Genomic DNA, 16133 nt, shown 5'->3' with positions numbered 1-16133 from the left:
TTGGTCGAAAGAGCTGAGCCAAATATGGAATTTCGATCCTCTGTGAAATTACAAGATTTCAGAATTTGATTTAGTCCCAAATCAAGATAAAATGTCAAAATGTTTTTATGAAACAAAATATTCCAGAATATTTCATTTCAACCGTATTGAAACAGTTTGTTTAAACTTTTATGTTAATAAGTCAAAACTGTTAAGTCCAAAGGAAATGTATTGACTTTAGCAAAAAACTGTTCTGACCATATCCAAACTTTAAGAAAATTTCGACGCCATCGTTACATTCCTGTGATGTGTTTCCATTCTGTCAAATTAGCTTTTTCCGATGGAAATGGCTCCTGAAAATTTTCTATCAGCTCTAGTGGTTTGAGAACTGCTGAGTTAAAGACCAGGCTAAACTCGATCAATTTAGCATATGTGGAATTTATGCACCTTGTCTACACTAGACTTTTGAAATGTGTTAACTAATGTGTGCAATCATCTCGCCTTAAATCCTACTCCGGACAAGACATGTGTTGTTGTAAATACTTGCCATTATGAATTTGAAATAAGTTGTCTGAAAGTATTCTCCAATATTGCTTTTTACAATTTTCTGTTTCCATTTCTTTGCTGACCATGAATATTTTAGTGAATCATTTTATTCAAACACAACAGGGATATAAACATACTAAAACAAATTTGCTAAAAAATCCATCTGAAATGAATATGCATTGAAATTGCATACAGTAGTTACCCAGTTTAGTTAGATGGGCTCAAAGCTTCTTTCCTGAAGGTGGCAATCTCTTTTAAACATGTCAGCCCCATTCTAAATGTAGCAAACCATTCCTCGGTGCTTTAAAGAGAGAATTAGACCTTTGTGGTATTATTCTACTCTCACTTCAGGTCTATCTTACACACTGACTTTAAGGGAGTTACCCTTGTTTTCCATTGGTGTGAGAGAGAGGAAAACTAGCTCACAAATTCTGTAATTTAAGTAAATATTTTAATGCATCACTTAAGAATTTTGCTGCAGAATTAAATACATTTTCAAACACTAACTAATGTGGATAGGCAAGGGGAAAACTGCAACAGAATTAGATCAGAGTCACAAAATCTAAACTTGCATCTGAAATCTATGATAATATTTTAGAAAGATTATTAAACATCCGTAAAATACCAGAGCATTTTACTCTTATTCATTTTGTTGGAACATCAGACTCTGGGCTGGTCTACACTATGGGGGAAAATCGATCTCAGATACGCAACTTCAGCTACGTGAATAATGTAGCTGAAGTCGAAGTATCTAAGATCGAATTACTCACCATCCTCCCAGCGTGGGATCGATGTCCGCGGCTCCCCATGTCAACTCTGCAATTCCGTTCGGGTTGGTGGAGTTCCGGAATTGATATAAGCGCATTCGGGGATCGATATATCGCGTCTCATCTAGACGTGATATATCGATCCCGAGCAATCGATTGCTACCCGCCGATACGACGGGTAGTGAAGACGTAGCCTTTGTAACTTGAAAAAGTTTCCTACTTTCCGGAACCCTTGAGTCCTGTTCATTCCAGAGCTATGAATCATCAGGGGATGGAAGAATACTGTGTTTCCCTTCTCCATAATAAGGCAAACCCTGAGAAGGTGTTTATCCTATTCAGAGATTCCATATTACACCTTATGAAAACCACCCTAGAAACAAACAACAAACTGAATTTACTTCATGGGAGAACTAGCATCCATAAAACTGCTGCTGCATCTCAGCTTTGGAAAACTCTGCACTATTCTATTTCAGGTCTTTGATTGACACTGGAGTTGATGTTCACTAACCAGCTATGTCTGGGGGTACGTCTACACTACGGGATTATTCTGATTTTACATAAACTGGTTTTGTAAAACAGATTGTATAAAGTCGAGTGCACGCGGCCACACTAAGCACATTAATTCGATGGTGTGCGTCCATGGTCCGAGGCTAGCGTCGATTTCTGGAGCGTTGCACTGTGGGTAGCTATCCCGTAGCTATCCCATCTTTCCCGCAGTCTCCCCCGCCCCTTGGAATTCTGGGTTGAAAGCCCAGTGCCTGATGGGGTAAAAATCATTGTCACGGGTGATTCTGGGTACAGCCTCATCCCTCCCTTCGTGAAAGCAGCAGACAACCATTTCGCACCTTTTTTCGTGGGTGAACGGTGCAAACGCCATAGCACAGCAAGCATGGACCCTGCTCAGATCAATATCGCAATAGTGGACATTGTAAACACCTCGCGCGTTCTCGTGCAGTCTATGCTGAACCGGGACCTGCAAAGCCAGGCGAGGAGGAAGAGGTGGCTATGGCAGCGCGGCGACAAGAGTGATGAGGACATGGACACAGAATTATCTCAAACCGCGGGCCCCTGCGCTTTGGAGATCCTGCTGGTAATGGGGCAGGTTCTAGCCATTGAACGCCGATTTCGGGCCCGGGAAGCAAGCACAGACTGGTGGGACCGCATAGTTTTGCAGGTGTGGGACGATTCCCAGTGGCTGCGAAACTTTCTCATGCATAAGGGCACTTTCATGGAACTTTGTGACTTGCTTTCCCCTGCCCTGAAATGCCTGAATACCAAGATGAGAGCAGCCCTCACAGTGGAGAAGCGAGTGGCAATTGCCCTCTGGAAGCTTGCAACGCCAGACAGCTACCGGTCAGTCGGGAATCAATTTGGAGTGGGCAAATCTACTGTGGGGGCTGCTGTGATGCAAGTAGCCAAAGTAATCATTAAGCTGCTGCTACGAAAGGTTGTGACTCTGGGAAATGTGCAGGTCATAGTGGATGGCTTTGCTGCAATGGGATTCCCTGACTGTAGGGGGGCGATAGATGGAACCCATATCCCTATCTTGGCACCGTAGCACCAGGGCACCCAGTACATAAACCACAAGGGGTACTTTTCAATGGTGCTGCAAGCACTGGTGGATCACAAGGGACGTTTCACCAACATCCATGTGGGATGGCCAGGAAGGGTTCATGACGCTCGCGTCTTCAGAAGCACTACTCTGTTTAAACTGCTGCAGCAAGGGAATTACTTCCCAGACCAGAAAATAACAGTTGGGGATGTTGAAATGCCTGCCATTATCCTGGGGGACCCAGCCTACCCCTTGATGCCATGGCTCATGAAGCCATACACAGGCAGCCTGCACAGTGGTCAGGAGCTGTTCAACTACAGGCTGAGCAAGTGCAGGATGGTGGTAGAATGTGCATTTGGCCATTTAAAGGCGCGCTGGCGCACATTACTGACTCGCTCAGACCTCAGCCAAACCAATGTCCCCTTGGTTATTGCTGCTTGCTGTGTGCTCCACAATCTCTGTGAGAGTAAGGGGGAGACCATTATGGCGGCGTGGGAGGCTGAGGCAAATCACCTGGCCGCTAATTACGCGCAGCCAGACTCCAGGGCGATTAGAAGAGCACACCACGAAGCGGTGTGCATCAGAGAAGTTTTGAAAACGAGTTTCATCATGGACCAGGGTACGGTGTGGCTGCTGTGTTTGTTTCCCCTTCATGAACCCCCCCCTTATTGACTCCTTCCGTATAAGCAACCCATCCTCCCCCTTCGATTACAGATTGCTTAAGGAAATAAAGTCACTATCGTTTATAAAATCATGTATTCATTATTAAAAAGTAATTATAAAAGAGGCAGAGAACTGACAAGCTATCCTGGGTGTGGTTTGGGAGGAGGATAGGAGGGAAGGAAAAGGCCATTAAACACATTTCAATGTAATGACAGCCTTTTGGTTGGACTGTCCACGGGGGTGGAGTGAGTAGGTGCACGAAGCCTTCCCCCACGCTTTCTTACACGTCTGGGTGAGGAAGATATGGAATGTGGTGAGTGGTGAGGGTGGTTACACAGGGGCTGCAGCGGCACTCTGTGACCCCGCTGCTCTTCCTGAAGATCCATCAGACGTCGGAGGATATCAGTTTGATCACGCAGCAGCTTCAGCGTTGCATCCCGCCACCGCTGATCTTCCTGCCGCCACCTCTCATCTCGAGCGTCTCTCCTCTCCTCACGTTGGTCCCTCCTGTCCTCACGTTCACTGGCATCTTTCCTATAATTTGATACCACGTCCTTCCACTCATTCAGATGAGCTCTTTCATTGCGGGTTACTTCCATGATTTCCGAGAACATTTTGTCTCACGTCTTTTTTTTCCTCTGCCTTATCTGAGAGAGCCTTCGGGATGGAGTAGGGAGGCTTGAAAAATGTGCAGCTGCATGAGGGAGGGAAAAAAAGGGAGAGAAGTATTTAAAAAGATACATTTTACAGAACAATGGTTATACTCTTTCACAGTGAACAACACTATTCACCTTACATAGCACATGTGATTTCACTACAAGGTCACATTTTGCATCTTAATATTGAGTGCCTGCGGCTCTGGTGTTACAGATCTCACAGACGCAGGCCCGGGCATCAGAATTCAGCTTGCATGCGGCCATGGTAAGCCATTGTCTTTCGGCTTCTCCAGCCTTCATATACACAGTGCCCTCTGATGCTTCTTTCCTGTTAACATGCAGCAGCAGAAGCCAACCCCCTCATCCAATTCTCTAGGATGATTGCTTTACCCCTCCCCCCACCGCATGGCTAGTATCATGGAAGATCACTGCTAATCACCCACCTTTTCCCTGCCACCGCTTGGCTGGTAGCTGGAAAAATTCCTGCTAGCCAAACGCAAAAAAGCTCAGTGCTATCCTTCCTCCCCTCCCCCCACTTGGCTACGTGCAAGGAAGGATTTCTTTTAAGCAACAGCCCAGTAGGAAAATGGCCATCTCTGTCCCCTTAATTAAATTCCTGAATTTCAACCAGGTTACCATGAACGATATCACTCTGCTGAGGATAACAGAGCGAGATAAAGAACTGATGTTTCTTGAATGCCAGCAATCACCAGGACCATACGCAGCTATGCTTTGTCATGCAATGATACTCGATTACTTGCTACATGCATGGCGTGGTAAACTGTCCTACCATGGTGGACGGAACAAGGCTGCCTTGCCCAGAAACCTTCTGCAAAGGCTTTTGGAGTACCTCCAGGAGCGCTTCATGGAGATGTCCCTGGAGGATTTCCGCTCCATCCCCAGACATGTTAACAAACTTTTCCAGTAACTTTACTGGCCACGAATGCATCCCAAGCCCTCATGGCAAATCAATCATTAAAAAACGCTTGCTTTTAAACCATGTTTTATATTTACAAAGGTACACTCACCAGAGGTCGCTTCCATGGCTTCATTGTCTGGGCTAGTGGCTTGGGAGGGCTGGGAGGGTAATTCCGTCTGGGTCACAAAAAGCTCCTGGCTGTTGGGGCTAACGGAGTGCTGCGTGCTCGCTGCAAGGTTGTCCTCCTCTTCCTCCTCCTCCTCCTCCTCCTCCTCATCTTCCCCCTCCGCAGAATCCTCAGCCATGGTTGCGATTACAACCCCCACCTCGGAATCCACGGACAGGGGTGGGGTAGTGGTGGCGCAGCCCCCTAAAATTGCATGCAGCTCAGCGTAGAAGCGGCACGTTTTTGGCCCTGACCTGGATCTTCCGTTTGCTGCTTTGGTTTTCTGGTAGGCTTGTCTGAGCTCCTTAACTTTCACTCTGCACTGCACTGAGTCCCTGGTGTGGCCTTTTTCCATCATGGCCTTGGAAATTTTTTCAAATATTTTTTCATTTCGTCATTTGGAACGGAGTTCTGTTAGCACTGAATCCTCTCCCCATATAGCGATCAGATCCAGTACCTCCCGTGCGGTCCATGCTGGAGCTCTTTTTCGATTCTCAGGAGACTGCATTGCTACCTGTGCTGATGAGCTCTGTGCAGTCACCTGTACTGATCACAGCTCCATGCTGGCCAAACAGGATATGAAATTCAAAAGTTCGCGGGGCTTTTCCTGTATACCTGGCCAGTGCATCGGAGTTCAGATTGCTGTCCAGAGCGGTCACAGTGGTGCACTGTGGGATACCGCCCGGAGGCCAATACCATCGATTTGCGGCCACACTAACCCTAATCCAATATGGTAATACCGATTTTAGCGCTACTCCTCTTGTCGGGGAGGAGTACAGAAACCGATGTAAAGAGCCCTTTATATCGATATAAAGGGCCTCGTAGTGTGGACAAGTGCAGCGTTAAATCGGTTTAGCACTGCTAAAATCGGTTTAAACACGTAGTGTAGACCAGGCCTGAGGTTCGCAGCTGAGTGGTAGATCCTATGTATTGCATGTGGTGCTTTGAACACATCCAGGGAGGATGATGACATTATGTGAAAGAGACTTTGTCATTGAAAGCTCAAGAATGAAAGCAAGATTCCGTATGAAAATATTCTTAAACCACATTGGATCAAAATCTCCAAACCATCATCTTAAGGCAGGAGGAAACATTGAGTGGGCTCATTGCACACTGCTGTTAAAGCATCTCTTAGGCCATGCTGTGAGAGTTCGCTTGGCAGAGGCACTCAAACTAGAGTTCCTTTCATTAGAAAGAAGGGGGGCTGCTGGCTGAGCATTTTCCATGAGGGATTTTGGGCACTAGAACAAGCTTCCCTCCACTGATCCAAAATAATCTGTTGACCTCTCTATATAGGAAGGAGAGCTTTGGATGGGCAACACTCCTTGGTTTTTCATATAAATGAATGATTTACAGTTGGTCTTTGAGCACATAACCAGAACCAGAGCAAAAACTTTCTCTAACTTCCTGGGGCTGAGACTTAGATTCTTTAGACACAGTGGATACAAAAATAGTCTCAAAATAAAAGAATTGAGGGATAGCCAGACTGGATCAGATCCAAGGTTCATCTAGTCCAATATTCTGCCTCTGACAGTGACCAGAACCAGATCCTTCATTGGAAAGCATAAGAGCTTTCTTCCCTGGACAGGAAAGGTTAGGTGACAGAGGATGGATCACATGACGACCGCTTGTTCTGTTTATTCCCTCTGGGGTACCTGGCATTGGCCACTGTTGGAAGACAGGATACTGGGCTAGATGGAGCTTTGGTCTGACCCAGTATGGCCATTCTTATGTTTTTATGTTCTTAAGGTCCTGACTAACAACAGTGAAGGATTTGCACAACTCTTCTCCAACTTTGTTATGAATAAAAAGAAAACCAACCTCCAAAAAACAAGACTTCATTTAATTTCACAAGCACTTTCTAGTCTCACTTGCAATTTTACCTGACATTCAGGGTATTGGCGCTCTTTCAGGGAACTCTTATGTGTTCCTGGCAATGCACTCAAACAGCCATTGCTGCCATCTACGTGCTCCATGGCAGTCCAGGTGCACATGAAGCATTCTTCCGGCCTGATGGGGAAGTAGTGTGAATCCTGAGGCAGGGGATGGCAAGAACTCTTAGACTAAAACGCAGATCAGTCTTACTGCTATGTGAAAGTTTCTTACTGTTCACTTCATGAACTTTTGACCAGCTCTAATAGTTACACAAGTTTCGGAGATTTCAAGGCCCGAGCAGACCATTATGATAATCTAGTTTGACCTTTTGCATAACACAGGCCATAGAATTTCACACAGTAATTCCTGCGCCAAGCCCATATCTTATAGTTGAGCTACAGCATAATTTTTAGAAAGACATCCAATCGTGATCAAGTAATCATGAGGCTTCAGTTTTCCCAAAACATCCTTGCAAAAAAAAACCCCAAACATTCACATGAAAAAACCCCCAAAGATTGTAAACACTGCACAAGCTGTGACGCTAGTTCCAATCAGAATTTACCAAATTTTCAGAAAACGTTTTTTCACTTTCTCCCAGCTTGGCCTAATGTCATTATAAACATTTCATTTTTAAAAACAATTCCGCCTGAAAACAGTTTGTGATTTAGATGTAAAGCGTTTCCTGTCCTATTTGCAAGCCTAACATTGTGCCATTGTCTGATAGCCAAGAGTAGAACGTCACCAGTCTGTTTTCATTGCCTGAGCTGTATGAAATACAAAATGCAAATACACAGAATAAAAAGTAAATTAGATTCTCAAATTTATTTCACTTTTAACAAACTGGCACATTAATAACATCACACTTTACAGAAGGACTTTTGCTTGATTTTCTCACTGCTGTGGGCAAAATTGCACATTTAACCTGCGCACGCTATCACCAATTGGAGATTGACTTAATAAACTTAGAAAATAAGGCCATTTCCTTTTAACTTGATAGTGACCTTTTATACAGAACTAAAAGGCATTTCCCATCCTGAAACATCTCCTTACCAGAATCGGGAGGTTTATTTATCAGCATTACATGCAGTGCCATGATGTTTGGCCCTGGGAAGCACTCAACATATGTTAGGATATATGGGAAAAAATGTTTTAAAAATCAGGAAGTCAATGTTGTAACATCCATTGAATCCAGTGAAAATGGATTCTCTCTTATAGTATCTACTGCTTTGAAAATGGCTTAGAGATTTTAACTATAATATTTAAGCATCTTACATCAGGTTAGAGTGATGTCAGCACTAGAAGATGTTACACATTTGTTGGTAATTTTCTAAAGTTGCCCCCCAGACTTATCCTTACACATATTTAAACTTAACCACTTGAGGAGTGCCATTGCCTTCCGTGGAATTACTTGTGGGAGTAAAATGAAGCATGAGAATAAGCATTTGCAGGGTTGGAGCCTTTGCCCATAAAGTATATATGGTCTACTAAAGTAACACCACCCATACTGTAACTAGCAACGCACGTCCAGCCTAGTTACAGAGAAAGGGGTAAGGAAATGCAGACAACAAGGAGAAAGTGAATGAAGTGGCAGACCAGTGTAGACTCAGGCTAGATTAATTCGAGCTCCCTGGGAAGGAGCTGTTTTTTGGTTGCGTATCTGTGCAGCGCCCGGTGCAGTGGAACTCTGGGGCATGATTGGACCCTTAGGTTCCTATGGCAATACAAATAAACAAATACAGAAATAACAATACATTCAAGGTCTCCTCCTTGAGCCTAATCCCAACAGCTGTCCATGCTCAGACACTAGCTCTGTTTGTAGGGATTCCACCACTCTGCAGGCAACTCACCTTTCCCTTGAAGTACTCCCTGGGTTTGTCTTTACAGGCTTGTATGGGAGGTTGGGTTTTTACAGTACTACATTGGTATTTTTGTGTTTATTAATTGTTATTCAGTGCCCCAATCACCTCAGAAACGGGCTGCTTCATAAATAAGCTTATTAACTAACCTATAACAGTGCTTTCTTTCAAAGTTGCTTCCCTTCTGCATTGAAGGATTGGCCAGCAAACTCAGCACTCGTATTTCTCCCTGAGATTCTTTCCATGGGCAGGTAAGACATGGCTAATATTAGTGTGACCCATGAAGGTTGCTGTAATTAAGGTCACGTGAGTGCTTGTCTTGAAGGCTGTTTATAAACTGGGTGTAAAATTTGCTCAGGACTGTCACAGAGCAGAAAGAAGCAAGAAAACCCTGGCTGGGATTTTCAAATGGGCATACGGGATTTATAGGCCCAAATCGCATTTAATTTAATTGGGAGTCAGGTGCCTAAATCCTTTATGCTCCTTTAAAAATTGCATCCTACAATACCAGCCATTCTTGGGACCAGTATCTGGTCCATGTCTTACCCACCCATGGAAAGAAAATACTGATCTCAACTCTCCTAGTATTTACCAGGACTAAAATGTTTTAGCAATTTACCATCCAATTAGTTCAGGTCTAGTCCCATGGGTACTGTGCAGTTCCGTCAATTGTTCCTTCAGCTATGACTCAGATAATGTACTTGATCCCAGGATGTACTTGTGCTGTTTCTAACCCTTCACTAGTGATGTCACTGGGGGAGCCAACTGCAGCAGCCACTGACTTTGGAATGACAATGATTTTCCTCCTTTTTCTGCGCCTGGCCCCAGACAATGTGTGGGCACATGTGTGCGATTTCTCACTCCCACAACTTTCCCCAGCACAACAGATCTAGCTGCAAAGGGTGCTGTCAGGAGACTCATGCTCAAATCAGAGTCCTCCACTCTTCCTTCCCTATGCACTGCAATATAGTGGGATAGATGGAGCTTTCAGCGCCGTTCTCCCACCACTTTGAGCTCTCCTTTACTAATGCTGTGTACAGAAGTATTTGCTACAGGCTATTTACTTGTATTTTCTTGCTTCAGCTAGACCAATAATGAACATCAGGTGTCCAGTTACAATCCAGTTGATATGGCACGGAAGGATGAAATAAGTAAATAATGCTACCACAACAGTGCAGCATACAGCACTCGTTTATCCGTTCTGCATTTCCCTATACATTCCACATCTGTTCTCTTTAGCAGAGTAAGATGACTTGCTGAGAGTGCCGAACATCTGTAGGGTATGTCTTGACGGAAAAAAGGGTATGTTCTTCACATATGTTAGTTCAATCAAGTGGCTTTTCCATCACCTTATGTTCTGTTAAGATGCAGGCTAACATATAGGGTTCAAAAAAAAACCTAGATAAATTCACGGAGGATAGTTCCATCAATGGCTATTAGCCAGGATGGGCAGGGATGGTGTCCCTAGCCTCTGTTTGCCAGAAGCTGGGAATGGGCAACTGGATGGATCACTTTATGATTACCTGTTCTGTTCATTCCTTCTGGGGCACCTGGCATTGGCCACTGTCGGCAGACAGGATACTGGGCTGGTTATGGACCTTTGATCTGACCCAGTATGGTCATTCTCCTGTTCTTATATTTGAAACTACATTAACTGGCCCAGATCAAGCCTGAGAGGAGCCTAGGCTAGAACAGGGCTTTAAGTATATTAGTGTTAGAGGTGGTTAGAATATTGGGGGAAGGGAGTCAGTGGAAAATTTTGGCTTTTCGTTGAAAAACTAAAAGCCCGAACTCCAGAAATTTGTCATTTTTGGTTTTCAGCAGTTGGACAAAAAATTTTTTTCCTGCCAAACAAATCAAATTTCCTACAAAATGCCAGGTTGTTTTTTTTTGAGGAAAGCAGACACTTAGAGAAAAAGTTGTGTTTTCTCCGAAAAAGTAATTTTCCTTTTAAATGAAGCTTTGATATATGATTTTCAATCATCCCCAGTTAACCTGCATCCCATTCTAAGCAAGGCTTTTCAGTGGTGTTCAGCTAATTCAGCTGAGCTAATATGACTGGAAGTACATATCGTTAAGATGGGGCCTGTCAGCCACAAGGCATCATCTCTCTTTTCGAAATTCCTGGTACACAGGAGCCTAGGAAAGATGAGTGTTAAATAGTAGTACCCATTCCCATTGCCTTTGTAAACTGCACAATGTCTGAGAGTGAACTGCAGTAAAATCCAGCTAATTACTTTGAGAACTCACATGTATGGATTCCTTTTTCTGAAAACAAAAGCTTCCTAGTAACTAGTCATTTTAAACATATATGCCAACGGTTATTTGTAAAACCAAACCCCACCAGAATGTTGGTTTTTTTTACCTGAGCCAAGGACCAGTATCTGAAGCGCTCTTCGTTTTCCTGGAAATTCTGAATTTTAATAACCAATTTTTCATCTAGAATGTTGTTTGATTTAGCAGCGTCTCAATCTCCTGATAACATCAGTCTATCTTGCACCTTTGTTGCAGACCTTTATAAACTCAGTTCTGGAGGGTGGAGGAGAAGAAGAAAACACATTAAAACCATTTTAGTTTTCAGGCATTGCTACCTCACTATTTTAAAACATATTACCCCAGATTCTCTGCCTTGGCAGTTTTGTGTTGCCAGAAACAGGTGGAAAGCTGCCCTAACTGGGTAGCAAAGGATGTTCCCTGACACAGGGGACTCCTCAACTGTGGTGCCGCCAGTAACTTTAGGTAGGTGTGTTGAGCATAAGAATGGCCATACTGGTCAGAGCAATGGTCCATGTAGCTCAGTATCCAGTCTTCCAACAGTGGCCTGTGCCAAGTGCTTCAGAGGGAATGAACAGGACAAGACAATTATCAAGTGATTCATCCTCTGTTGTCCTCTCCAAGCTTCTGGCAGCCAGTGGCTAGGGACACGCGGAGCATGGGGTTGCATCCCTGGCCATCTTGGCTAATAGCCATTGATGGACCTAGCAAGGCAAGGTAGCGTGCCAGGGACATGAGGATGTGAAAGATGTGTGGCACTAACAACACTCTGCCCTATCCTCAGCCAGTGCATAACTTAGAGCAGCTAAGACCTTGGGTGGCCCAGGATTAGATGAGCAGAGGGTGGCTCAGAGATAGCTTCTTTCCCTTACTCACAGACCAGAGGAGAAAAGCAGGAGGCCGATAACCTGGGCCATTTGGGTGTCTCAGCTGATTTATACAGTTTGCCCTTGGCAGGGCTGAGGACCTGGCCCACTTTTTCTGTTATTTAATTGAAGCAATAAGTCCTTGATTACTGAGATGTTTCTGTCTTGTGACAATCCAGGACAGTCCAAATTAGTTGTGGTCTGAAAGAATCTGATTGGGTTGCTGCAGCTTATCACCCTGTACCTGAAGCAATCAATGTCTTCCTCAGAAACCAGACTCTTAACCATAATGTAACCATTTTCCTCACAAAAGCACCTCTCCTCTAGGGTCAGAAGATCATTCTCCAGGCTGCAACTGTGAGGGGAATAAAAAAATCTGCAGGGAACTCATTTAGGCAAGTGATCTGAACAGAATGGTCTAAATCTCTGTAACTTGATAGTAGGCCCATTGGAGAATCTTCTGTGAGGTTCAGACAAAAGAGGGATGATGCCATGGAATGGCTGAGCCTGCCTTGTGCACAGTTGGGAGAAGATTCTTGTGCAAAGTCGTTTCCTTGGGCAGATCTTGGAAGGATGATGGGCCCGTGAGTTCAGAGGGCCAGATTGTCAAAGGAGTCTAAACATGCAGGTAGCCCCTTAGTGGGATTTTCAAAAGCACCTAAGCAGGGTACGTGCCTAACTGCCACTGAGTTAGGGGATTCCTACCTAAGTCTCCTGTTCCTTGTCCCCTAACTGCCCCCTCCTGAAACCCCCTCCCACCCTAACTTCCCCCCCAGGACCCTACCCCCTACCTGTCCCCTGACAGCCCCAACCCTTATCCACACCCCTGCCCTCAGACAGCTCCTGGGACTTCCACTCCCCATCCAACCACTCCCCGCCTCCTGACAGGACCTCCAGAACTCCCGACCCATTCAACCCTGCCCCTGCTCCCTGACTGGCCCCTAGGACTCCCCTTTACCATGCCCATGCCAGTCAGACGCTGGCTCCACGTGGAGGCAAAACTCCATGTGGAGTGCTGAGGCAGCGGGATGGGGGGAGCTGTGGGAGGGGCAGCAGCGGCTCACACTTCCAGGAGCTGCAGAACTTGAGCACGGTGAGGGGGGAGCCGGCGGGCATGCCTGCCACTGGTCTGGGGTCCCTGCTGCCGGCCCCACTCAGCCTCCTGCTGGCCTGGGGTTCTGTTCACTCAGCCGGCAGCGGGCTGAGCAGGGCTGGTGGTTGAGACCCCGGATGGCAGCTGCGTGCCAAGTAAAATCAGCTTGCGTGCCATCTTTGGCATGCATGCTGTAGGTTGCCGACCCCTGGTCTAGACAACCACACAGACTTCTGGCCTGCTGTGACTCCAGCCCTCACCTTGCTTTTTGATCTCCAGTCTCTGACCCGCCCTACTCTGACCCTGACGCTTTCTTCCTGATTCCAGCCCAGTATTACAACTGCTATCAGCTCTCTGACCCCAGCCTGACTCTGTCCTGGTTCTTGTGTATCAATCCTGGCTCTTCTTGCTAGGGAAGAAAGCTACCAGGTTGTCACCGATCCCTTATACACTGATTATTGCTGTGACCAGTACAAAGCCCGGCAGCTTGTTTCTGTCAAACCTATAATAAGGGTTAGATTTTCAGAGGAGCTCAGCTCCTATTTAGGCACCAACACAGGTGGCCAGATTTTCAAGACCGTTCATCACAGTGGGTGCTGAATGCTTTCGAAAACCTGGCCCTAGTTGTGGAAGTAGAGAAAGAATTGATGGATTTGAAGGGGATTTCAATGCAAATATTCCCTTCTGTGAGCAAGAGTCAAGCTAACTGTAATCCTAACAACACAAGATTTGTAGAAGCGAGGATTGTGTGAGGCAAGTAGGAAAGAACTGTGTGAGAAGTTGTTGTGACCTTGTGTTAGATAAGTATGGACTGTAGACTAGAGTCTAAATAGAGGTGAGAAAAATAGGATATCAGGATGACCTATGTATAAACAAAATGCAGCTGTTGCTTATTATTGTATGTAATCAAAGGTATAAATGCTTGCTGTAAATGTTTACCTGGAGAGAGACCTGCCTAGGTGAGGGAAACCATGTGTCCTAGTGCACTCTCTGTCCATGTAATTGCTAGAGAATAAAGTATCTGACTTGCAGCACCCAACAAGAGAGTGAGAACTCTGTTTTTCTCTGGCAAAATGCACCCCTAAGTGAGTCATGACTTTTCACTAGTTTATACATGATCTGTTTTACTTAGGTAAAAAGATCCCACTGCTGCCGAGATGTGCACCTCTTGTCAGTGGAGTCGTGTATTATTATACCATCTTTCCCTTCACCATTCCCTCCTTGCTGCTTGTTACTCCCATGCAATGTGTATTACAATTACATTGAGGTTGGAAGCTCTTTGGAGCAGGGATTACCTCTTCCTAGAACTTTGGCGAAGTGCCTCTTATGATTTGGAACCCTACAAAATAACACTGATAATGGCTGGAGACTGGAGCATTTGGCAGTTCTAGGAAGCAAAATTGAGCACAGAGGGTATAGGAAGCACACAGAGACAAATAACCTTCCCCAAAACAACTCATCTGAAGGGGCAAACTGTGCAGAGTTAGTTTGTGGGAAAGGGGAAATAGTTTGCCAGTCTGGGGAGATGGTAGAGGAGAGTAGGTATTTCTTGGGCACACACATCACACTCAGCATGGTACAGATTTATAGGAAGACACAATCCCTGCCCCAAGGGCTCTATTATCTGTACAGAAAAGTCCTGTAGAATTTAGTCAGCATGAAACTTATAGGATTCTATAGATGAAGAAAGTTCAGTAAAAATTACTCCAAAACCCAATAGAAGTCCTGGTTTGAACATTCTCTAGAAAGATTGAGTCCAGGACTTTCCCATAAGGGAGGCAGTGCCATCCAGTGGCTAGGACACTGGCTGGGAGTCAGCAGGTCTGAGCAGTAACAAGCCTAATCTTGCTTTATAAAGGGCTTTGAGAGCTGCAGATGAAAAGCACCAAAAAGATGCTAGGTATTATGATTAGTAAAAAAATAAACAAACCACGGAGACACACCATCTATGAATCCAACTGGGTCAGTGTGTCCTTCCCACCCACCTGACAAGACAGTCAGCGAGAAAATCCTCAACCCAACCTGCATATTTAAAACACACTTTCACCCATTCAGCACTGGACGCAGGTCCACAGCACAGACTTACAAAGGGACAACATCTCTCCATCGGAGGGATACACAAGTACCAGAAGGGGGAGAGATTGTTGCTGAGTCCAGAGCTGCCTAGCCCCGCCCCGCCCCACCCCTTCTCCCCAAGCCCCTGGCCTTGCTCTGCCCATTCCCCACAAGGCCCAGCCCCCGCACCACCCCTTCTCCCCCCCTCTCCATGCTCTCACAGCCTCTTTCTCCGAGGCCCGCTCCTGCGCTGCTGCTTCCCCACAAGACCCTGACCCCTCTTGCTCCTCTCTTCCCCTTCCTTGTCGCTCGCTGTCATGGCCAGTAAAAAGTGGGAGGGCATAACCTGCCTACTTTTAAAAGTCACTTGTCTGTACTGATGCCTTGTGATGGTTTACTTCCCTACCTCAGTGCCAACTGTTAGGAGCTCCATGTGAAGAACTGCACACAAGATTTTACCGGCATCGCACAACAACAACTTTTATAGGTCCTACAAAATGCAGGAAGCATCCTACATTCTTGATCGCCGTCTGCTGCCACCTTGTCTACGAGCTTACAGTTCACATAGCTACAGCCATCTCTAGTAACACCAACTGCCCAGCTCCTGCCAATCTCCCATTAATGCAAATAGAAATGGGCATAGACAAGCAAAAACATTGATCATTCCATGCAGAATGTTATCTCCTGCTAATGGTTGAAATAAATAAATAAGCCCTATAATTTGTCTGATACTAATCATAATGTCAGTATGGTAGTGTCATAAACTAAAGATGACTGCAACATAGCTGAAGTTGCTTTGTGGGCATTACATGACTTTAAGGGGTGTCGAGGAAGGTTTCCTCCAGCTACTTTTCCTATCTAGGTAT

The 16133-nt window shown here is 45.3% G+C and overlaps 1 pseudogene; it reads right to left on the bottom strand.

Moving 5' to 3' along the window:
• Nucleotides 1–1067: 1067 nt before the first annotated feature.
• On the bottom strand, nt 1068–15586 carry LOC115645288 (annotated as a pseudogene).
• Nucleotides 15587–16133: the final 547 nt, after the last annotated feature.

Source organism: Gopherus evgoodei, chromosome 1, assembly GCF_007399415.2.
Source record: "Gopherus evgoodei ecotype Sinaloan lineage chromosome 1, rGopEvg1_v1.p, whole genome shotgun sequence".
Classification (NCBI taxonomy): Eukaryota; Metazoa; Chordata; order Testudines; family Testudinidae; genus Gopherus; species Gopherus evgoodei.
The sequence above is the reverse complement of the archived record's forward strand: the minus strand, read 5'-3'. Positions and strand labels throughout refer to the sequence as shown.